We start from the raw sequence: 25039 nt of genomic DNA, 5'->3' as shown, positions 1-25039 counted from the left end.
CTTCTGTTGTTTGAAGAAGGAAGAGAGCCTGTACACTGGACTATCGACTTGATGTTTCAGAGACAGTTGGCTCTGCTGATGTGGTGTTAACATGCTCTGCTCAAAGTTGGCCACATGCTTAGCTGACCATTGTCACCACTGCTCCACCTGCCCCACTTGCCAAGCCGGGAGAGGGGACAGCTCTGCTCCAGGGAGGGAGATTCTCCATCACAGCCCACACCCATGGCGTAACCATCATGTTAAGGGCTCCGACCCCTCCGAGTATCAACCTCAACTCTGCAGAGAGAATCAGCTGCCAGGATGGCTGGGACAGAGGGCAAGATGAAGGTTTTTAACAGCGGACACCTGGCAAGATGCACTGGGAAGCTGGCACGTGGTAAAGGGACACCTTGGGGCAAAACTCTGCAGTGGTGGAAGCTTTCATGTGGGGCAAATGGACAGTGGAAGCAAGATGTTTATTTTTAGTATTTCTGTTGGGCTGAATCCAGAAAGCCAGATGATGCTCCTTCTGATAGGCAAATGTGTTTTAACTGGCTTCAGCAAACCCATATGTACAGCCAAGGAGTTATGTTTCCCTGAAGTAAATTCTCCTGATGTGAACTTCCAGTCTGAAAAAGTGGTTTAGCTACAGGACCTTCTTAGTGAGCACATCTGCTCTATAAATTTGTGCAGCATCACATCTGCCATGTAATTTAACAGAACCTGCAGAGCTCTGGGAGTAAAAAAAAAGTATGGGTTCATTTCTGGCTTGCACACTGCCCACAGAATGAACTCAGGACAAGTTGTGGCTTCAAGCTACATAAAAGACCAACACTTTTATCATCATGTAACTGGCTGGTTCTGCTGAGCAGCGTATTGTGGGGAGGAGGACTGCCAGCAGAGAGAGTTGAGTCAGGATCCGAGCCTTAGGGACACTGCAGGGGGAAGATCCTGCAGCTTTTGAGTATAGGAGCAGTCTGCTTGGATCTTACCCAATTTTTTGTACTGTTACCAGTTTTTCATAAGAAACTTTTTAAAGAAAAAAAAAGCAACACAACCAAACAACAGATCTAAATTAAGAAACTCCTTGTATTGCTGTCACAACTACTTCCACCTGTGCCTAAAGACCAACTTCTTGCTCATATCTTTCTTCCAACCACAGTCCTAATCTTTTCAGTAACATCTGGGTTACTAATGTGTTTCCTTTCAATATTATTCATCATTTTGTTTTTGTGACAGCAGCTGCTGATCTGCCAAGGCCAGAGCATTACTAATACGTAATAAGGACTGTGTCTGGCTGCAGGGTCTTCATCTTCTGCAGGCCACCAACATCCCAGCCCCACAAGAGTGCTAGTCTGTGTAATTATCTCCTATTATTTATCTGTGGTTTTGGTCTTTCCATTCACTAGTTATTTCTCGCTTCCATGGTTAGTCACCTTCTGCTTAATTCCTAAACCTTATATTTTCATTGTCACTTTCGGCAGCTGATGGCTAGACCTTCTTCTACATCCTCCTTATCCCAGCTTGTCCACCCTGTTGCCACCTACATCTGCCTGTAGTGCCATCCTCCTCTGTCAGTGCGCTGTGACTGCTGTCACCCTAAAATAAGAGCCTTTGTTTCAGCTTTGTGGCTGTGCCTTCAGCTTTCTTTTTTCATGGTTTGTGGTCCCACAGCCTGTCTGCAGCACACTGCTGGAGCTGAAGTGGTAAGGAGGCAGTTGTGCAATGTTCTGCATGCTCCAGAAAGTGCAGGTATTACCCCCAGCTGTTTGTCCACCTTGTGACCATTCTCCACTGTCCTGGGCCACCTACCTACCTCAGCAGCATCTCAGTAGCTCGTACACCAGCTGTTCCTTCACCGGACCACAACAAATCTCCTACATGTGATGCCACATCTTGGCTCTCCAGCTCAGTAGTATCTCTGGGCTGTTCCCTGTGTTCCCCTCGCTCTCTAACCTCTTCTCCAGCGCAATTGTTGGAAACAGACACAAGAGGAAGAAGATGAAAGGTGCCGCCTTGAGAGGTGCAGGAGGGAACCTTGGAGCAGAGCTGGTGGGAGTGAGGTGAGAAGTAGGCTCTGTTGTCTCTGTAAAGATCTCAGAGGGTTTCTTGTAGAGGTGTTTCTTCTGTCGTCTTTTTCCAGTTGTGCACACACCAACATGCAAGCGCACCCATGTCATTTTTTACTACTTAGCCAGTGTCAGGGAAAGTATTTCTCTCCTCCTAGGCTACAACTGCAGACAGTTAGCCTTCAGTAACATAATGACCAGACAGTGTGAAACTGTTAAAATTACCTCATAAATAACTCTTAATGCACAGAGAACTAGGAGTTGCTGTTGCTCATAGATAAATTACTCACTGCCATTATGGAGCATTAAACCATGGTTAATATGGAGGTCTCCATAGGGGTTTCATTAAACACCAGAGGTTTCCTATAGATTTAACCATCGGGGAGCTACACAGATCTTGCTGCTTGTCAGCTCTCTGGTGTTAGAGGTAATGCACTTCTGCACAGGAGTATCAGGGATGCTAATGGCCAGGAAAATGCCTCTTAATGACAAAAAAAAAAAAATTTTTTTAAAAAAAATCCCAACATTGTTAACAATCAGTAGCAGAATGCTCTTTATAGCAAGAATTTTGATCTCTGTACAGTTTGGAAGTAGTTTCTTTTTGCATGAAGACATTAAGGGAGTGTAATTGCAAATGGTCCTCTTCCAGTCAGGAACCAGGGAAAGGGCAACACTTCAGACTTGCCTGCCTTGCTAGTGGTGGAGATTTCAAGTCTCTCCAGTTAGCTTGGCTGCGAAAGATGTGCTGTGGTATGTTCATTTGTTACCTGTGACAGATCAGAGCTACTGCAGGTGTGTCTACCTGCATTACCATCACCCCCCCCCAATGCTGCCTCTGACAAGACACATGCACCTACGTTGCCATGTGACTCCACTGACACAGGGCTTTGGTCACCTGAACTCCTTCCACCCAACCATAGTCATTGAACAATGTTAGAAGACCACCCAAGCTCCCTGTGATCAAAGGAGATAGTGACTGAGCCCATGCATGGTCTAAATCACCCTTTAGAGACTCTCCATCAGTTGTGGACTGAATTGCAATGGTGGTCCTGTGCATAACTGCCCTGTGTGGTGGAGGTGTGTTGAGCAAGCTCAGCTCCTCAGACCAAAGTGGGGCCATGCAGCTTCTAGCATACAAGTGGTTCATGTACGGTCGTGCTTGCAAGTCACACACACCTTCTTAGAGCGAAGGGCAGAAGAACAAATGGTGTGTACCAGATGAGATTTGGGAAGGCTTAACAACCACCATGAAAATATTTATAGTTCCATCTTGCAAGAAACTTTTGGTAAGTAATTGCCACCAGCATTGTACTAACTGTATTTCTACAGTGTGTTTTTTCCATTTTTGCCATCTTTTCTATTGCTATTGTAATATACTCTATTTTAATATTAAAATATTTAAATCACAGTTTATTTCTTACTACTTTCAGTGTTATGTCGAAGGTATGTCCTTTCTGGCACTCACTCTAGTAAAATTGTACTTAGTCTCAAAGCTATTGTAGCTGTCACTCACGTGTAATTAATATGACTACACCATTGATGACTCCACTGACACTAATTAGAGGTGTGAATAGGAATTCACACCCAGCGATGTTGCCTGTTGGGTCTCCTTTTCTACCATTCCAAACCACTGTTTCAGGTAAACAGTGGGTGGACAACTGAAAGTAACCACATCAATGTGGACTCATCGTCACTCAGTGAATACTGCTGACATGGGAAAACTAGTTTTTCTTCTGTACAGTTGGTACCTGATGAAAGTTGCACTGATGTGATGGACTGACCCACTGTGCACTGCCTAGAAAACTCCATACGAAAAGGGGAGAGCTCACCACCACCCTGAAGGGAGTCAGCCATACCTGGTCTTTCTGTGCTTGTAGAGGAAAACTGCCAAATAAGAGAACGTGGCTCTTGCACCTTTCTGTGCAAGGACAAGGCGTAATGATGGTTGGGGGTACTAGTGTGACATCAGATTAGTGCAGCCCCTGTCACTATCTCCTTTAGAATTGTCAGAACCCAAGCCGTTGGGGGCATGAGGGGATTTGCACTGTTTAAGCTCTCTATAGACCAAGCAAGTGGTCTTCTGATAGTTATTCAGGGCTTCTATGGTGTGACTTTAGCCACTGCTTGTCTCAAGCAAGCTGAAATGCCCCACACGGCAGGATGAGTGTGCTCAGTGATGCACACTTGTCCTTGTCTGCCAGCTGTCCTGAAGAGGATCTGGCTGAAGTGCGTCCCAGCTCCCTTCTGGAAAGCAGAAAGGGGCGTGAACCATAGTGGAAAAGAAACAAAAATTGGAATAAGACAAGGATGGGCAGTGCTTATAAGTTTTGTGGTTTAAGCACACCTTGTTTCATTGATTATCTAGAGAAATTTGGCTTCTGGCAGTAGGAGACTAAATTAGGTGATGTGATTACTCCTTTAAACTCAAATCAGATACTAATCCTTCAGGCACCCTGATCTTTCTGGCTTCTCTTCCATTCCATCCTCAAAGTACAAATCAAAAAGATGAACTATTTTTACTTAAATAGTTTTCAAAATGCTGATTATTTCTCTGACCCCCCATTTCTCCCTCAGCAGGGTAGAAATGACACTCACTGAGTCTGAAGCAAACCCAACCCCTTACCATGAAAAAAACCCCTGAGGTCCGAAGGGAGAAGATAGAGAGGAAAATAACTAACTGCTACTGGATGATCAAGAATTTTAATCTTTACCTGCAGCTTGGCTGTGTTTTGCTGATACGGGGAGGAGAACATGATTCAGTTTAGCCAGTCCCACAGCACCCCACAGAGTCCTGCTGAGTCCTGCCTGAGTTCTTGTCCTCTGGGTCCATTCCCCTGTGCTGGTGTGGGCAGGATTTGACCTGGTGCTACCGATTCTAGGTTGCTTTTTTCCTGCTCTGGCATACTTATATATGAAACAGGTGAAGAGAATGTGTAGAAATATTGCAAGTCTTCAAAAATGTTTTATTCTGGTATCTGCATAACCCCAAGTCTGCCCTGGTAAGGTTATTGCAATGAATAACTGATGAAACAGCATTCAGTGGCCAGTTATTTTAAAGTGCTCCCAATCTTGTTTGGTTGTGATAAAGAGGATAAATAGAGAAATGCAGATATTCACAGTCGTGTGAAAGCCAAAATCACATGTGGCAGAGATAGTCAGAAACAATAAAGTCCAAGATTGAAAAATGAAAGAGAAGGATAAAGCCTTGTGGTTTAATATGAAGTAAAATATATGACAGAATCTTTCATCTCTGACCGTGTTTGCTGCAAAGTAATAAGATACGTTGGCTCTGAATGGAGAAGATAAGAGACTAGGATAAAAAACAAGCTTTGGTACAACAATCATGGGAGCTAAATTATTGCCTTGTTTTTATTACTACGGGCAGAGAAATATAGTGGAAAGATGTAGCTGCAGGGAAGAACTCCAACAGCCAACAGGATGAGCTGCAAATACTTGGGGTATGCTTTTAAAAGGGTGAATGAGATATTTTGCTCTTGTAAAACTATCAGAATAATGCAGCCTGGGGATAGGCTGAATGCCTTGAAACAGTGGCTGTAGCTTACAGTTTTGAGTGAAAACATTGGGAAATGGGGGTCTCCTAAAGCAAACTAGTAGCACCAGTCAGTTTGTGCCAGAAATGAGAGCTGGTGCAAAATCAAAGATTGAAGGGTGCTCACCTCCTCTGCCACCACAGAGCCCCAGTGCCCCAGCCCCAGCCACTCAATTCCATTTCGGAGACCTGTGCAGGGTTTAGAGGCTTCTTTGTCCCCATTTCAAAGCTAGGGAAATGGAAATCAAACCAGAATGGCATTTTCAAGTGCAGGAGTGTACTGCTGAGTTCCTGACTTTGCATGCAGTTTCCTAAACAAGTAGGCTGATTTTCCAACATGCTGAGCAACTTCTGAAGCCAAATGGAAATTCATCTGGAGACACAGCTGGGTCACTAATGTGAAAAGGGCTTGGGATGAAAAACACAGCATGAAAGTTTCTGTTGTGTAGTTGCTTTGACTCCACAGACTTCCAGACAGTCCCTGAAGCTTAAGCAAGCCTAAAGATGCAGGTACTGGACAGCACTACTGAGCCTCCTGGATCTCATACATCACAAGTCTGAACTCTTAAAGAAGCTGAGTCTTCCTCCTATTCTAATTTGTCCTCCTAGCTGTCTTTTCCTTCTAGGATGTGAAATTCTATTTGCCTGTGTTGGCTGCTGGGAGAAGAGGCACGGAGACGCAGATGGTGTGCCTCTCTCCTGGACACGCTCTGTGCTGCTCTTTTCTCACTGTGTCCAAGGACATGTCAAGCAGAAATGCCAGGTCCAGCTCTCAGAGCCCCACAGAGGTTCAGACTTGCAGCCAAACATTTTGGCTTTGACCCATTTTTGGTAGCAGGTCAGACCAGTCTTTAGCCCAAATTTCCTTGCTTAGTCCAGCCGGGTTTGAGGGATGTCTGGATCCTGAGGCAATGCCCATCTATGCTGTTAATTCATTCCTGATGTGATCCTGCTGCCCGCTGTCCTCGCGCTGTTCCCCAGCGCACACCATATTGTAAGGTCCACGTGCCTGTTTCCTCCTGCACTCAGTGCCAAGAGGTACCTGGAGATACTGATTTCTATTTATCCCAATGCAGGTAAATCTTCCTGAGTAGGGGCACTTTGTGGCCCTGAGCGGCTGTGTTTTGTGATGCAGATTACACTGCCTTCCCATGGTGAAGTACTATGCTATATTTTAGTATATATTATATACACACACACATACACAATATATCTGTCTAAGACTATAATGCCTTATGTTGCAGTGACAGTAGTCTCCTAAGTTCTTTACTACAGGAGGTTTCCTTGTTTATCAGAGGAAAATATGATAAATTTTGTCAGAAGTATAGGTTTTTACTAAAAAGTAAATCTCCCTAGAGCCTGTTTTCCCCTATTTCCACTAGTGCATTTAGTGATTTGGCCTCTCCAGCTCTCCCAAGTGGGATTGCTCACTAGCTTGTAAACAGTTTAATTTGAACCATATTAAAATAACAATAATAGGTGGGTTAAAAGAGCATTTCCACTGTAGTTTGAGCAAAAAGCTTTCAAAGGACCTACTGAGATAAAAACAGTTTCTGGACTTGAATGCAGTTATACTTACCAGAAATTATCCTCACAGGACCGAGGTATGGTTTTGTGATAGGAAAGGTCGGTGGGACACTAGTAGCAGATATCAGTAGACTTCAGTCTACATCAGTCAGTAGACATCTGCTCGTGACGGTCCATGACCTTACCACAGGCTTGGGTTACTCTTTCTCCATATGAAATTTAATGGTCTGGGAAGGGACCTGGAGAAAGAGGAGGCACCTGCAACCTGCACAAGTGGTGGGAAGGTAAGGCCTATTCATGGCTTTGCTCCACATGTCCAGACCCACTTGATGCTTCCCAGCATGTGCCTGGGGGAAGCCGAAATGGGGGGGAGGGCAAAGATGCTGAGACCAGGGTCCTGAAGGCTTGGTGGTCAAACCTCCAGCATCCATTGCCAGAGCTGAGATGAAGGAGGGAGGACAGCGTGGATTTCCTTTGGTTAGATGTTCAGTCAGCTTTGGACATGAAAAAAAAAAAAAAAAGTGAGAGTGCATTGAACAGATTTCATGGTGGCAAGAAATGGTAATGCAGAATTGCCACAATCCTGTAGAGGAGTGGGACCTGGAAGTCAATGCAAAACCATACCCTTCCAGTGCCCAGACAGAGGTGGCTTTGAGGAGGAAAGCTGAATCATGCTGGCATGCACATCTCCAATGCAGCCACCCCCCCCCAGGCTGGGAGCAACATGAGCCTCCCAGGCAGGACCCTTCCTGCATTTTTAAAAGCAAGAGAAGTCACACCGTGTGATCTGCTGCTTCCTCCCAGGATGCGTTGATCCCAGCATCCCATGTGGCATTTGCAGGAGTGTCTTCTCTGTTTCTCATGACTCTTCTTTTACCTAATGGGCTTGTGTCCATGAGTTGCAGTGACTATTCTGGAGCAGGTCTGCTATCTTTTAAAGGCCACCATGGATAGGAGTGAAATATTATACTTGAATGCTAAAAATATGGAACAGTTCAAAATAAAATTTTTTTGACGACACAGATTTCCTCATTTACTGAGAGTATCACAAGTTCAGCCATCTCAGTTCCAAAGCACTAGAGCTGAAGGTATTTTTTCATGTGAAGTGAATGTTTCTATGACATCGAAATATTTAATTCTAATTTCCATTTTTTAAATCTTTTCTTTCAAATGTTGGTTCTTTTGAAAAGCTAGGCATTTCATTGTAGATCACTTCAATCTTATCAGATTGCTTCTTTTGTAAAGCAAAATTTTGTGAGGTTGACAAGCGTGTTTAAATTTAAATAGCTTCTTTTGGTTTGAGATTTCTTCAGTGAAAAAAAATAATCCCATAGATTCTACTTAAGACCTGCTGTTATGTGCCTTAAAAAAAAAATCCAACCAAAAAGTGTCATAAACCAGAATGTGTTTTATTCACCCCGACATAAATTGCAGGTATAACAATGCCTGTGAGAAACAGTGAACTGGAGAGAATTTTTCAAGCACTTCAGTGTGCCAAGAAAACTGCACACTCAACAGTTATTCCTGCTACAGCTCAAGATATTCTGAAGTAGAGATATTTAAAGAGTTCTCAGCAAAACCCAGAACCAAAAGAAATTGCATGTTTTAATTCTGAATATGAGGCAACGACCAGGTTCCCGAAAGTTTAACAGAAATTTCTGATCTGTGTGTGCCTTGGGGAGTGTATCTGGTCCAGCCCAGCCCTCCTTGTGATTTTTGCATTGAAGGCCTCAAAAAGGACTTTAAAGAAGTCCCTTAAAATACTCTTGGTTGCTGTTATACTCAGAAAGCCAAGAAACAGACAAACGAACAAACAATAAAGGGGATAGAACTGGTGCTGGAAATTTTATACCTGGCACTCAAAAGTCAGATCGAGAGGGCACCAGTTTAGGGCAGTGCTGCACGGCGCGTTGTCAGGTGGTAACACAGATCTTGGTCTTCAGCCCGTAATTATCAAATGTGCGAGGATTTGCCTGCTAGCAAACTTGGATCTGGAGCATCAGTGTTATATGCTCACACACCATCATAAATCAGATTCTTCATCCTTCAAAGACTTGGCATTACACGATATATTCTAAATATGTGGAAATACATGTATATATTACATATACTTAAATGTGTATTTTTGAATAGCATGAAAACCTGGTAGTTTTGTAAAATTTTAAATATATCCTCATTAAACTGTTTCGCAGGTGAATTTTGTGAAGTTTGGGAAATATCTTGTTTGCACAGAGGAAGACTGGATAACAAATCTTCATAGTTTTCATAGTGTCTCCTTTCTCACCGGTGAGTAAAACTAAATACCTGGACTCTCATTCCTTCATATAATCCTTTTGACTTCAAAGACTTTTTATTATTATAAAGAGACTGCAAATGAATTTTGTCAGAGAGGCGGGAAAGTGCAGCTGTTGGGGTTTTTAATTACCTGGGGAATTGTGGAGGGAAGGAGAAATGCAGACGTGGAGGAGGGACCACAAGATGCATTGCTGGACAAAGTCCTGGCCAAGTCTGCAGTAAATCTTAATGCCAGCTCTGGGTGTGACAAGCTGGGTTTTGCTACTGTGGATCTGAGCTCCTTTGTTTTCATATCTAAATAGGTTTCTAACTGAGTCTCACCTGGGCTACAACTACTCCCAGAGGAGGGGTGAGCATCAATGGTAAATGGAGATTATTTTTAGCAAATTCTGGAGTCTAGATATACCTCAGTTTTCACTTTCTCAGCACATTTTATTCAATTTTATTAGGTCATTTAGCAAATAATTTTAATTTTCTGCTTAGATCTGAATTTCTGAAAGTAATGTACTGTTGTACAGTTAATGAGTCTGCTAATAAGCTCCAAGAAAATGTGATTTGCAAATCATTCCAGGACATAACTGTCACTCAGACCCTATGCCAATTAGCATAACCATTAGCAACTATCCCTAAGAGGTCCTTGAAATTTAAATGAGATTTGCTAAGATCCCTTTTTCTAGAGACGTGTAAGATTCTGCCACATATGGAAAATGCAGCCTGGTAAGAAGCAATAATTCATTAAAGACAAAGTATATCTTTAGATGTAAATGCCCACCTGGGTTCTGAGCAGCAGCAATCTCTCTGTAATGTACTCAGTGTTTGTTTGCCCTTACGATGATATCAAGACGTACCACGGCTGACTAACTACTTGAGCAGCAAAGAGTTGCTGCCAAGACACTGATACAACAACAAAATGGATAGCTTTTTATTGCAAATATGAAAAACAAGTTAGCATGGATGGGGGTGTGTTTAGGGAGCAATATTTTACCCACAAGGTCTTACTAAATCTTGGTGGATTTAGTGGCTTGGTGGACTTGGTTTTCTTGAAAAAAAAAAGGGTGCGTAAAGGCTGTGTGAGGTTGTGGCCAGTGCTGAAGTGCTCTCAGGTGCTGGAGGGACCAGAGCTCCTCTGGGTGCAGGCAAAATTTGGCTGGCTGCAATTCCCACTGGAATTCTGTCCTGATACTTCACTCCACAGGTCCCCCACTCAAGAGAAAGCACTTTCATCAACACTTGGCTTTTTTTGATATTTCCCTCTCAGCTCTTAGTTCTTTAGGCTCCCATGACCAATTCTGTCAAGTGTTTTAGGAAGAAACAGATCTTCAAGGCTTTGTTTAGGATAACAGCCTCAGATCGTGCCATAACATTGCAGAGATGTCTTCCCGCAGGTGGAGTTTTAGCCAGGCTATCAATCAGGCACACATAAGACTTCAGATAAAATGCAAAAGCTTTGGACTCAGGAGGAGACTGCTGTGGCTTGGGGGTATCAGATAAAAAAGCATGCCATATTAGCCAACTTTAAAGACCTAGCAGAGGTATTAACTTAATCTCTCTTCTTTTAGTCTTGCCTTACCTCATTCACAAAATGAGAAATCGCTATGCTTGCAACTGATTTCTGCGTTAGTCGGGTGGTCCATCAGGGCCCTCTATGGCCAGACCTGGCTCATGGAGTGATGTCCTTCAGTCATCACCTTTCCTCCCCGGCAGCCCCTCATGATGCAAGGAACAACGTCTGGTGCAGGATATGATCCCCAAAGCTGCACACCTCCTCTTGTGTCTGTATATACGTGTAGACCTATGAATTACTGCTGCATCCATGTGGTCTATGAGGAAGCAGTCCAAAGCTGGCTTTCATGAATTTGACAAACATGAATTTGAAACCTCATGCTCAGGAAGGCGGTGCAGGAAGGTGCTCATGGCTGGGGGATGGAGCTCGGCAAGGAGGTCCAGAGGGCGTCTTCTCCTGAACTTCTAATTTTCAAACTTATTTTATCCCACCTTTAACTAAGTGAACATGAAACACAGGATTAAATAAAGCAAAGTTCTAGCAACTGATGCAAGTCATCTAGGAGAGATTGAGGTAGTTGGACAAATGAACAAAGCAGGTAACATGCTAAGGTAAAAAAGGGATAATGTTTGTCAAGATCAAGGAACTGCCTCAGAAATGGTGTTATGAATTAATGGCACAGTAAAACTGAGCATTAAGCTGATCATATTCCTTGGGTGTCCTGTGAAGGGCTGTTTTCTCAGCCGCCTCCAGAGGGATTCCCCCGCCGTTGCTTGATTCTGCTCCCATCTTCCGGAGCGGCATTCGCCCATCACCACCTGCTGCCTTTTGGCAGCAGTGGTGGGCTGGTTTCCTCAGATCCCACCTGCTAATGACTTGCACATTCATTTGTTTTCCTGTTTTTTTTTTTGTTTTAAAGCAACATTGAGAGGATTTAGGACTGGGGAAAGGACGTACATAGAGAAAATATCATGCATACAACGCCAACTGATTATGATGGTGATTATTAACAATAACATCAAGCAGCAGCTGGGACCTGATTGATTAAAGATGACTGGGAGGTCCAGGAGGCCTTAGAGCACTTTCCAAGGTCTGTCTTTGCCTTTTCTGATGGAGCCTGACCAGCTGTCACCAGATGCGGGAGGTTTGCACAGCCGGGTCCTGCTAACCCTTTTCATGTCTCGCCAAGACTCCGCTGGACAGGTACAATCCTCTCAGAGCTGTCAGTAAGCAGCTGTATCTCAAAGGATGCTACAGCTCAGGCTTGTCAAAGCTCAATAAATACCAGGGCTCCTTATTTAATATGAAGACTTTATGGAATTTCCTGTTTTCTGTAGCAAGCCCAGGAGAGTGTCATTCTTAAACTATTCCCAACTCAGGCCTTATTATGTGGCTATAGTTTTCTTGGCCATGTTAGCTGTTGATGGAAGACCATTTGCCATGTTTTTTCTCTTGATAAGAAAAGCCAGGGGTATATAAATCATATTTTCATGCAAGAGACCAGGTACAGATTTTTTGGTATTTGCCCTTAATTGCCTTCTCAGGTTTTGTTAGACAAGAAAGGATATTAACGGGATTGCGCAATGGCCAATTAGTTTTAAAGGTCTTTAGTTCCATTACTTATCTGGAATAATTTGTAATCTTCCTTAGACAAAGGCAGCCGAGGAACCCTTTTTGATAATAATACTAAATCAGGCTGCTAGAGCACATACCGATTAACATATACAAGGGATGTTACACCAAACAGAAATTCAATTTAACAGATCTCACGGCTCCAACCATATCCCAATTATATTCATATCCTTCTGTAGACTTCTCTGTCTTACCCTCTTATCCCCATCTTCAGAGGTCTCAGCATGAATTTATCATGTTTCCTCTTTCTTTTGTTCATTTGCAGCCTGCTCACTATCCACCAATTTTTTCCATAATGTTCTTTGATCTCTTCTTTCTTTACTGATCCCGTATGATGCTGCTGGGTACAGAGGTGAAAGGGACTGTGTTACCAGGAAAGTGAGAGAAGGCATGTGCACACTCAGACCCTTCCCTATAGCTCAGGGATATAAGCGCACTGACTTTGCTGTTGGTCAGTCATTTAGGGTCTGGAAGGTACACGAGTTGGACAGAACTATTTCGGTAAAGGACTTGACTTACCCTTTCATCTCTAACCCAACTGGGACTCAGCATCCCGGGGAGAGGTGGCAGCCCCTGGATCTCAGGCCAGGGCACAGTGAGGGCTGGTGGGTTATTCTGCCACTTGAGCAGAATAGAAGATCCTTAAGTGCAGACCCCATCACAGTCAGACAGGGCACCAGCTATTTACTCAAGCCCTTCCCCATGCTGGGAGCTATCAGGTCTTGGGCATTTGCCATCTGCCAGACTTCTTTCTCTGTTTAAAACCATTAGAAAGGCAGATGGAAACCTGTAAAAGAGGCTTGTGACAGAAGTACAGTATCACTGCCCTTGCTATAATGCAAATAGGAATATTTTTTTTTTGCCTTTGACCACTGTGGGGCAAAAAAAATATTCCCTTTTGAGCACTGAGGAGAACAAAGAAAGCAAGCATGGGTTGAAGAGCCAGTAGTATCTCCTACTAGAAAGTAAAATCCTCACTAATGAGCTGTTATCACTTTAAAAAGTAGAGGATGAAATCAGTTCATAAGCCACTTAAGTGCACCTGCAGACAAAGCATATTCTTATTATAGGACCTGCTTGTCTGTGCTATCTCTGATCATTTCTTCTGAGCCTTCTCTAGGCATATCAAGGTAAATCATTTTGTCAACTGAGGATACTCTTTCAAGTGGAGGTTTTCTCCTTGTCGTGGTTTAACCCCAGCTGGCAATTAAGGACCACACAGCTGCTTGCTCACTCCCTCCTGATGGGATGGGGGAGAGAATCAGAAGAGTTAAAGTGAGAAAACTCGTGGGTTGAGATAAAGACAGTTTAATAGGTAAAGCGAAAGCCATGCACACAAGCAAAGCAAGGCAAGGCATTAATTCCCCACTTCCCATGGGCAGGCAGGTGTCCAGCCATCCTCAGGAAAGCAGGGCTCCATCACATGTAACAGTGACTTGGGAAGGCAAATGTCATCGCTCTGAATGTCCCCCTCTTTCTTCTTCTTTCCTCAGCTTTTTATTGCTGACCATGATGTCATATGGTATGGAATATTGGAATATCCCTTTGGTCAGTGGGGGTCAGCTGTCCCGGCTGTGTCCCCTCCCAACTCCTTGTGCACCCCCAGCCTGCGCGCTGGTGGGGTGAGGAGCAGAAAAGTCCTTGGCTCTGTGTAAGTGCTGCTCAGCAGGAATGAAAACATCCCTGTGTTATCAACACTGTTTTCAGCACAAATCAAAACCATAGCCCCGTACTAACTACAGTGAAGAAAATTAACTTCATCCCAGCCAAAACCATCACGCTCCTCCTTATGTTGTGCAGATTACATCAGCTTTTTATATAGTGTGGGAGACCCCTAAATGTTGTCCTAGCCCTACTCAATAAAGAGCCAGCCACAGCGGCATGACAAAATAGAGGACGAGGCAACTTAGCAGCCAAAGAGCCAGAGGGACTTAATTCTGTGTCCTCTTCTCCCTCTTGCTCCCATGAAGCTGTGCCAGAGAGAGCAGTGATGTGACACTACTTGTATCTTTCTATTTTCATTCCTGCTGTTTTTTATTTATTTGTTCATAAGCCAGGAAGATTTCTTAACAGCACTTGTGAGTGTCAGCGATCAGAATGCAATGCCACGGAGACTGAAATCAGCTGTCACCTCTCGAACGCCTCTCCAGTGCTGAAAGTGTCAAACAAGTTTGTCAAAACGTGGGCAGCTGCCTGCACACAAAGCATTCATCTGGGGCTGGGTTCTGATACCTGCTTTCATACTAATGTTGTCTCTTTCTATAGGTAACACAGGCAATAAAATCTGCCGCTTTCAAAAAATCAAACAGGCAGAAAAATGTGGAGCCAACGCATCTGTTACATGGCAGGTTCTGCCGCTTGTTGGTTATTGTACAGCCGTAAAAATTCAAACCAATTTAAACATGTCTGTGTGCCAGTAAGCTGGCAGAGCTCCGCTTGCTTGAGGGAAATGAGGATTTGGTCCTCATGAGGTGTGGAAAGGGTTGGATTATTCTGTCTGCATCTCTTGCTCACCTGTAGAAAGACAGGAGCATTTTTTTTTCCCTTTGCCAACCTTCCTTAGGCTTCTCCAGTCAAACAGTCGATTTTTCTGTGGCGGGGATCACCTCTGCTAATGCATCTGCCCTGCACAGCGCTTCAGTGATGGGGACCAGGTGCCTGGTTTGGGTCCTGCATCTCACAGGCTGCACAGAGCATCCCAAGATGTGTATGGGCGTGTGGGGCCAGGCCTGCGTGCGTCCAGGTCGAGCTGCTCCCGGGAAGGTGCCATCAGACATGTGCTTTCAAGGCTCCTCGCCCCATGCTGTATGGCTCCGAGTGTGTCCCCATGCACAAGGTACCAGCTTTGCAACAAATGCAAATGCCACCCCTGTATCTTGTGCAGGTTTCTTGAAAATAGGCTGGCAGGTTAAAAAAAAAAAAAAAGAGAAAGACTCCATGGAAGTGCTCACAGTAAGAAAGGCTGAAACCTTAAACCTCATCAGATACCAAAGAGCATGATGTTGCATATCATGACTGCAGGAAAGCAATAGTCACACTTCACAGACAACAGAAAATCCAAACACTACACACGCAACTGTAGGAACCAGGTTTCATCAGTGCCACACCTCATAAAACTGCTTATTATATACTGTGCCTTGCAGGATTTATTGTCACCTGGTCCACATCCGATGCAGAACGTTGACCTGGGAGTCATGAATCCACAATTTCCATTTCTACCTCTTCCACAGTGACAAGGTGGACTGATTTCCATCTAAGTGATTTAAATGAGCCACCAGGGAACTGTGATTTAAATCATCGATGTTTGCTTTTTACATTGGCAGGAGAGGCAGCTTTAATGATGTATGGTCCTACTGCTGCGGCTGAAATCTAAATTCCTGGAATATTCCCTCTAGATAATCTCTAAAGTTCATGTATTTGCCTCTGGCTGCCGAGCCGCACACAAGGGAGTGAATTCTTGGCACGGCTGGGCAGTTTGGAGCTGCTGCGCTTGTATTGGCAACCTGAAATAGGCAGCCCAGAGTGAAGGTGCCAAACAGGGTGGTATTAAGTACCTCTTGGCTTCTGCTAAGCAGACGACTAAAAGGGAGAGTGCTCCAAAGAGTTGGAAAGTGCAGGAAGAGGTTTGGCAGGACTGCTGGAGCAGGACGGTGTGTGTCTGAGCCGCGGTCCGTGGTGCTGAGCAGTGACCGCCCTGCAACGGGACGGGGGCGGGAATTAGTCGAGATGCTCACGCAGGCGGGACGGGAGCAGTGTGACCCATGTGCAGCCTGGGAATTTAGGATTTCCAATCTGGCGATGAAGGTATTCAGAGAAAAATTTCAAGTTTGCTTGGATGGACAATTTATAGTGTAGCTATACTATTAATTAAAATAATATTTTTTTTTCATGGAAAACCGTGAAACTTTTTGGTACATAATTAGTAAACAGATGGTTGATATTCAGGATGGCCTTTCTATTTTCAGCTAGCTAGAAGAATGCAGCATGCCTAGACAAAGTGATTTAAACGAGTATGTTGTTTAACCATACATTAATCAAGTCTTCATTTTTATACGTTTTGTAACCTTAAAAAAGGTGAATGACATACTTTCTTACCAGTGGAGAATCAGCTACTCACATGGGAAATGATGGGAAGTGGGACTTAAGGATGTAAAAAGGCAATATTTTACTTATGTGTCTTATTCTTTAAGTAACAGTGCATCAAAGCGTTGAGTGTAAAAGACGATGAATATTTCTGGTCATCTTATGGTGTACTTCTAGAAAAGATAGATCTTTTTCTCTCACCCTGAAATTTATACTCTTGAATTGAACGGATCCTGATTTTTTTACTTTCTGAGTTGCCTGGTCACAGTACTACAGTAGTTGAATGAGCTGAAATAAAGAAAAATAGTCCTTTAGTTCCTGCAGAAGTGACCACGAGTTTATGCACTTTTGTGAACATCAGTTCTGGGTGAGACAGGTTAGTTGGTTTGACCTCCTCTTATCTGCAGTGACAAGCATGTGACATCCAGATAGAGCATTTTTGGTTTAAGCTTTGTAATAGATTATAATAAATTTACACAGTCAACTTTTAATCTTGGAATCTAAATAGACTTTTTTGGTTTTAAAACAAAAAGCATTTATGGTTTAAAAATTTGATTATACTTCCAAAAAGTTATTATTTGACTTCATTCACTTTTATCCATCCTGGTGCGCATTTGCAGGCAACTCTTCCCCTTTCATGTTTTTCTTTCTCCATCCACAAAGTAGAGAAGACACTTACCATATGTGTGAAACCCAGCAGGATTCCCTAGTTCTAAACCTGCAATTAATGCTAACTACTAATATTTCTTTATTGCAGAAGGCACTTTTTGCACCTTGCATTATCGAAGCAGCACGATATACATCTCACCATCTCCTTTCCATTGTGTGCAGCATCCTCTACCTTTCCAGATCACGCAGAGATGATTAATGCCTCCCGACACAGTAGCAGTTCCCTGACGTGGCTTCCTGAGCTATTTTGTGAATGCAATAAGTTTCAGAAAACCGGTTAGTGAGGAGAGGTACAAACACGCCTCACCTATGTGGGTCAATGTGACCTCGGAGAGTGTTTGGTGCTGTGCATTTCAAGGCCAAGCACTCGATGACATGGAGCGCTCTGTTCTTCTCTATCTCCTCGCTCCATCCCTGTAGCCATGGCAATAGTGTGTCCTGCAGAAGATGCGGCTGGCACTGAGCACAGCACATTCCCCTTATCACCTACAAAAGGGAATCTGAGGAGCAGGACCTGCCTTTTCTCACCGTGGTGGCATTAACGCAGAGCATGGTGCAACCAGCAGCACTGGTACTCCTGCACTGTTCTCCTCTCCTCCCCAGCTGCCTGCCCTCCTCGAGTGCTCCTTCAGACAGACCCCCACCTAAGGGAGGGGAAAAAAGAAAAATATTAATAATTGCTTCTGAGTTCTAAAGCCAGGAAGCTTGGCTTACCTTTTTATCACTGATATGATAATGTGGTGAGTAGATACTATCAGAAGTTGCTTTCATCTCTGGAGATAGTGAATAAACTAGATATCTATCTTAGACTTGACAAGGATTCTCATTGAAGGCTTTTCTGAAAGTCCTGATCTCTCTGGTTCGTATGTATATTTTGAAAGTTGTTAACACCACACTGCCTCTCCCCAGCACAGGACTGTAATTGTGGAGGAACTTCGAAGTGGTTTTGGGGGAGGCTGGGCACCAGGGCTCTCTACCTGTTAGGAGAAAACAGAGCTATAAAAGGATATCTATTTCAAACACTGTGACCAAAGAGGAGAGTAACACTTTGGCCTCTGTGGCTCTTTTCAAGTGTGGATCTCAAAGTGCTTTGGCATCACTAATTTGAAGCAGAAATTTCACTAATTAACATTGATGTCTGGGATGGAGCGATGTGTTTCGCAAATCAGTGATGATGTGAGCAGTCCTGATTTACCACCAGATGAGGGATAATGTATGGCAGAGCAGGCTTTGTTCATTTGTTCTAAAAAGCTCAGTTCACTTTGGTTACGGAGAGGGGTCTGCAGCAGAGCTTTATACCATAAGTTCCCTAACGTGAATAGGAAGCCCAAACATAGTCTGGAAATATTTGTGACCAATTCCTTTCTGTCCTTAAAATTAGAATTGTGGAGAAGGGGACTGAAGTCTGAGAGGAGATTTGATTTTTTCCCCCTCTGTCATCTGTAGTGTCAGTAATTGGCAATTGAACTCAGAAGTTGGATGCTGAATCTGGCCATGGGAAGTTTTGTGTGCTGTATGTTGGAAAATAGGATTTTACAGAAGCCATTAACTAAGAAATACTTCTGGGAAGGAAAGGGAGGGTTGATTTGCAGGTCAAGAACCAGCGCTTATTTGTAGTGGCTGGCACCTTCTGGGTTGTACAGAAGCTGCACTCAGTAGGAACTGATGATGGGCTTCACAACACTTGCCAACAGTCACCTGGGTGCAAAGCAAGACCCACTGCACAGCCTGTCCTGCCAAATAGCTCCTTACACCACTGCAGCACTCAGCAGGATGAGATGGGGGGCAACAAGCTACTTCTTCACCTGGGAAAACCGTTTTGCATTTCAACTCATTTGCCATTTGTTTTCAGCATCCAAAGCACAAATTACCTAAACAAACGCAAGGAGATCTGTGTGGACAGCTGGGAGAAAAGAAGCCTCTGGATGAGGAGGGCTGGAGGTCTCAATGTTGTTTCACAAGATCATTATCCCCTCAAAGGCTGTCACTTGGGAGACCAAAACGTGAGAGTTTAAATGCAGTTGCAGAGTGATTCAGCTGGCAGAACTGCTGGCTGTGCTATGCCTGATTCAAATCCTTCGCTTCAATTGCTAGACCCAACAAGCAAAACCTAATAAGTCCCCAAAATACAGTGGTATAATAATGAAGAATGCTGTGCAGCACTTAGCAATAGAAAAGCATGGGTAATGAGGGACTTAATTTGGAACATATCATTTGTCAGATAATTTGGAGGCACATCTCAAAACAGTGCATAAAAATGGAGTTTGCTGCACCAGCTGAAGTCACCCCAAATGTTCTTTCTTTGTTGCAAATCCCTTTTTAAATGTAAGCCTTCAGAAAAGAACCTGGAACCAATAAATGACATAAAAGAATAAATGTTCACAACACATATTTTGAGTTTGGTTCAAACACAATATTAGAAAGCTGAATTAATTGTGTTTGTATCAAACCCAAATATATTTTACGAAACAATGAGGCCTCTTAAATGGCTAACTGCTGCCCAGAATATATTTTCCCTGAACCAAGCTAGATAACAGCATATCCCTCTTAAATTGGTCAGGAGAACTGGCTGCTGAACGACAATTCCGTGCCCCATATTTATTCACCATCTGTGACTTCCACATCAATTTGCTCATTTTAAAAATCAAAACTTGATTTTTTTTTCTCCCCCTCTCTCTTTTCCCTTCTCTGCCAGAGCTGCAGGGTGAATCCAATATCTGAAAACCAAGCTGTATTGTTCTTCCTGCTGCAGAAATGGTTTCTGCTGATGATGCATGAGGCATGATGGAGTGTGGCTTGTTCCTCTGCAGCTCTGTTGGCTTTGTGGTACGTGCAGTAGTTAAGGCTTGTTTATGCCAACAGGCTATGGATGGGCAGCAGCTGGGAGGAATTCCCTCGAGTGACCTATCTTTCCCCAAATGAATGGTGGAGAGCATAAGAGGGAAATGGGGAGAATTAAGTTTGCCCTTTTGTGGCATCTTTACCAACCTAAAAGGCTGCATTTGCTTGATAAATGCTGGCTTATGTAGGAAGCTTATGTAGGAAGCAACCAGCTCCTGAGAGGGAGGACAATTAGGGAAATTGTTTCTGTGTTCTAGTGATCCAACATCACCACATGTCTTCTACTTCTGTTCTTAAAAAAAACCCCACTTGCTATCTTATGAGTAAAGAGCATTCATGGTGCCACGCAGCAAGCTGCTTAGTACATTTCTGTGTCCGTCATGCCTGTGCAGGGAGCAGGCAGGACCTCTCCAGGGCAGGGATTAAGCCTGGAGAGTGTGGCACTAACTGATTAGAGTCTTTTCTTGCCTATCTCATAACACAAGAAACATGAGGTCACTCAGGGGCATCAATGGCAGCTAACTATATGATGAGAAATGCTGCTTCATGCAGAGTTTAATCAGTCGATGACACACACATACACACACCCTGCCCCAAACTGCCAAGAGGTTGAGCAAGTAAACCTAGTGCTGAATTTTAGGGGTGAATCTGGTGCTGAATATTACATCTGTAGTTACAGGCACTCATCAGAGTACCCAAAGCTCAGGCTATAAGAAAATAAAATCCACAGAAGGAATTTCTCTTGCTCCTCCATCTCCATTTTTTTGCATCCATCCATTTGTAGCGTTGCACACCTGTTACTATAGTAGCAGACCAGGGTATTTTTACCCTGAGCTGATATTGGCCGCTGTCGGAGAGAATTCAATCCATTCCAACAAAGCCATGGCTCCTGCATTTGAGAAAAGACAGCTGCTATCAAATCATCAAAGTAGTTCATGCTTGGCTTAGAGGTCTCGAATTGTAAATAACACCGGTACATTTAAATTCTGAACAGAATTTATGATCGAGCCATAGATAAATACATTCTCTCACAATTACACATTATTGGTAGGCTGATCTCTTGCAATTCCAGAGGGTGGATCAGTTAAACACTCCTTACGTTTGTTTGTTAGAGCCGGAGCAGAGCTGGAAAGCAGGGTTGCTTAGCACAGGTTTTCCCTGAGTAGCTTGACATGACTCGGAGCTTCACCCAGCCTTCTGTTTTTGTTTGACATGAACTCATTTTGAAGCAAGCAGATAACTATCTGTATCTCTCCACACAGCTTGCATGAAATGCAGCCCTGAAAGTTGGGCTCAGATTTTATGAACCTTTCCAAAGTGCTCTGTGAAATTGATGTAAATGTAAGCATTTTTGACAAACCCCAAGAAATGATGTGTTTTGCTTTGGTTTTATGTTGCGCTGCATATACTTTTGATGGCTCTAAATCAGAAACCTATCTGCACTTGCTTTGCTATAGACATGAGGTGGAAACTTCACAAGAAAAGGCTGCCTTGTGCCATTTCTGGCACTTACCAGGCTTTATGGGAAACACCAGCAGAACCATTTTTTTCCCAGAGGTGTGGGCTACTTCCACTCCTTCCTCTGCTAAGGCTATTTTAACTGTAGATATGAATCAGAGTTTGTCTTCTGGATGGAAAGCTCATTCAGTTGTCCTTTTATCTTTACCCTGTCTACACAGCTATTCTGCAGATGGCAAGAGAAGGATGTCATCTGGAGGCAGCAGCTGGCACAATGGAGATGATGTGAAGGTGGGTGCGGGGGTGTTGCTTGCCTGCCTGAACCGGGATCAAGTCAAATGAACGGTGCGGTGAAAGGAGATGAAGGAAAAAGGAAACACTCTTCAAGGCAATTTTCTTGGAGGAACAGAATTACACGAGGAATGATTGACAAATTAGAAGCACTTTGCACCTAATTTTAATGTGTTCGGATCTCAGGGAGGAGAAATATGTTAAGTTTCAAATTACCCACTTTACCAATTGCTACTTTCTCTAAAATCAAAATTCAACGTAGGCATTTGGTACTAAATCTTAAAGAAACAAATTGTTTTCTATGGTACACTGCATTCTTAAAACAGCTTTATTTGAAAGTCCAGCTGAGCAAGTTAATTTAAGCGGTGAGCTGGTCCGTGACAGTTGAGCACTTGTTATTGAGGCCAGTTACTTCTATGAGTACAAATCACACTGCCAGGTAAACTTAAGCTAAACCTGACCTTGGGCTCTAACTCAAAGCCGTCTGATGTCCATGAGAGACTTTCAATTGACTTAATGGCTCCTGAAGTAGATCTCAGATGACATCAGCAATCAGTGGTGGCCTCGCTTGATTTACTGGCCCCAGTGACCCGCGTTCCCAGAAAAGAAGGAGCAATTTCCCAAAGTCCTCTTTCCTCCTACTCATCTGGACAACAGCTATTCTTGCGCTAGCCCTAGCACCATCCTATAGCTGGTTATATGCCTCTGCCGTGAGGGAAACTCCTGGAGGCAATCTGATGTCCCTGGAGACTATGCCCTTTTTCTATATGTCTACATATATACATGCGTTGCTCCCAACGTCAGAGCTTGTGAGGGAAGATCTGAAGCCAGGCTTTAAAGTGCTCTTCAAGCTGGGCTGCTCCGCAGTCTGTCTTTGAAGCTCTTTCCCTTGACCTCGGTCCTTCAGGCCTGCTGGCAATACGATGTGTCCATTTTATGTAATGTAAGTGATCTGAAATGGCAAGTTCAACATCCCAATTTAGTAATGAGTCTTATTGAAGCTTATGAGCTGCCTTGGCTTGCAACACAATTAAATTTCAGGAAACGGAAAATATTCCAGTGAGGCTGGTGGATTCATAATACTATTTGAGGCTTAATGCGCAATAAAAATCTGCCATTTAAGGTTTAATATAATATGCAACAGCCCTAAATGACCAGTAAAAACATTATGCAAATTTTTAAGGAAGTTATTGCCTCCTGTAAATGACAATTTATCAATGGCTTGTAAACAAAGGGCTTTCCTCACAGTTATGTACCAAAGAAAATGCAGAAATGGGTTATAGAAACAGGACGTCAACAGAAAGCTGTACAGTGTGACTTGTTGTGGGCCTTCCTGTCAGCCAGGGCAGGAAACCAATGCACTATTTTTTTCTGTGTGCCAACAGGCTGCATTCAGTCTCTCCCTCTACTGAAAAAAGATTTGCTTAAAAATAATGAGATTTTTTTGTAAACATAGTGCCTGCAGTTTACTTTTTATTCTTCTTCTCTTTTCCACTTTTAGTGTTTGTTAAACATTTTCAGACTTTTATTTGTAAACATAAGGGTAAATCCGCCACATTTATTGTCAGTATGCTTCTTGTGCTTGCACACGAATCTGAATTATAAAGCGTAACATTGCTAGATTCTCAATTAACGTGCCCAGCCTTAGGGTGTCCGGGGTCCTCTGGGGATATCTTCTAGCTGACACCATCACCTTCAGGAGAGAGGTGAAGCTGCTGATGCTGCCCAGGAGCACGCAGGCACGAGCTTGCATCCATCACTGGAGTCTGCCCTGCGGAGCTGGCAGAGGGGGAGAGAGCAGGTAGGTGTGGGAGAAGGAATAAAACCACAGCACAGTGTCACACAGAGATTCCCAGGCTTTTTTTAAATTTTTTTTGGATGGTGTGGATAGAGCTGGGCCCCAAGAGACAATCCCATCACATCCAAGTGCGTAACATTATAATGGGTTTTGAAAAATGTTTCGACTATTAGGGAGCCCTTTTTACAGTCATGCCATCAATTCTGTATGAGAAGATATTTTATTTTAAATGTGCTACAAAGACACGGAGGCATTTGCATTGTTAATTTCTCAGATGTCAAACAAACACCATTATTGCAAAATGAATGCAGCTACCCAGCTGAGAAACAGATCCATTCACTGCAAATAAGTGAAACTTAAAAAATGAATGAGTTCTACTGATTGCAAGTATCATCAGCAATTAATAATGCTCTAGGAATTTTTCACACAAAAGATAAAGAAAGCGTTGTGACTGTTTCTTTCCAGTTGTCGATCTTCATCCCTCTCTGAGGTGCAAGGGATCATCACCGGCTTCAACTTTAAAGGTCCTAAGAGCACCGGTTGTGTTGTCATTCTGAGGAGCTGATCTTTCCAATGACGTGTGCTACGACCCTCAAGTCTGGACAGCTGAGGTAGCTGTGTGTCCCCTGACCAGCTGGACTCGTTATCTGCTGTCATTACCTCATCTACGCCAGATCCTTCTCAATTTGCAAGTATCTGTGAAATACATAACCCATTTTTTTCAGTGTGATTCTTCCTTTTTATTTCCTCTCACCCTGCACCCTTCCTTCGGCAGGTACTGCATACACTGCTGCTCCTTACCCTCCCCTTCCCGGGCCTAGTTCCTTCTTCCCTCGTCTACTCCACAGCCGTGACGGTCTTTATTTCTTCGTGTTTGTAATAACAACTTCAGCTCTTGGAAAATTAGGTGAGATGAGCTTGTTATGTGACAAATTAAACATGAACATCTCCAAAAAAACATTTTGAAGTATTTGTCTGTGTCTGTATATTCATCTGCTAGATGAATCACTTGAGTTATAAAAAGTGTGGAAAAGAAAAATCTAATGGAAATGATAATATGATTACTGCCCATAATTCTCACAAATCAAGCATATCAGTTACGCACAAGTAGGTTGTCTGAATGTCTGTGGGGTTTTTTATTTTATTATTTAAAGCTGATTAAACAACTGATTGTAGGCCCTTATGTACCTTTCCACACAGTTGATACTTGAAGTGAAAAGCAACAGCTAGACATTTATTTTATGACTATGCAACAGTCAGTCCTCATGGGACTGAGGACTGTGTGCCCTTCTCTGTATCATCTTGTTTTAAATATTGAGAAAACACAAGAGACACATTTATTT

The 25039-nt window shown here is 43.3% G+C and overlaps 1 long non-coding RNA gene across 1 annotated transcript; it reads left to right on the top strand.

Moving 5' to 3' along the window:
- The first annotated feature begins 21238 nt into the window (after window positions 1-21238).
- Window positions 21239-24274, top strand: LOC142604169 (uncharacterized). Its single transcript, XR_012838061.1, has 3 exons — window positions 21239-21490; window positions 21829-21898; window positions 24162-24274. It is a non-coding gene; the product is annotated as an uncharacterized LOC142604169 (long non-coding RNA).
- The last annotated feature ends 765 nt before the right edge of the window (window positions 24275-25039 follow it).

Source organism: Balearica regulorum, chromosome 16, assembly GCF_011004875.1.
Source record: "Balearica regulorum gibbericeps isolate bBalReg1 chromosome 16, bBalReg1.pri, whole genome shotgun sequence".
In the NCBI taxonomy this organism is placed as follows: domain Eukaryota; kingdom Metazoa; phylum Chordata; class Aves; order Gruiformes; family Gruidae; genus Balearica; species Balearica regulorum.
The sequence above is the reverse complement of the archived record's forward strand: the minus strand, read 5'-3'. Positions and strand labels throughout refer to the sequence as shown.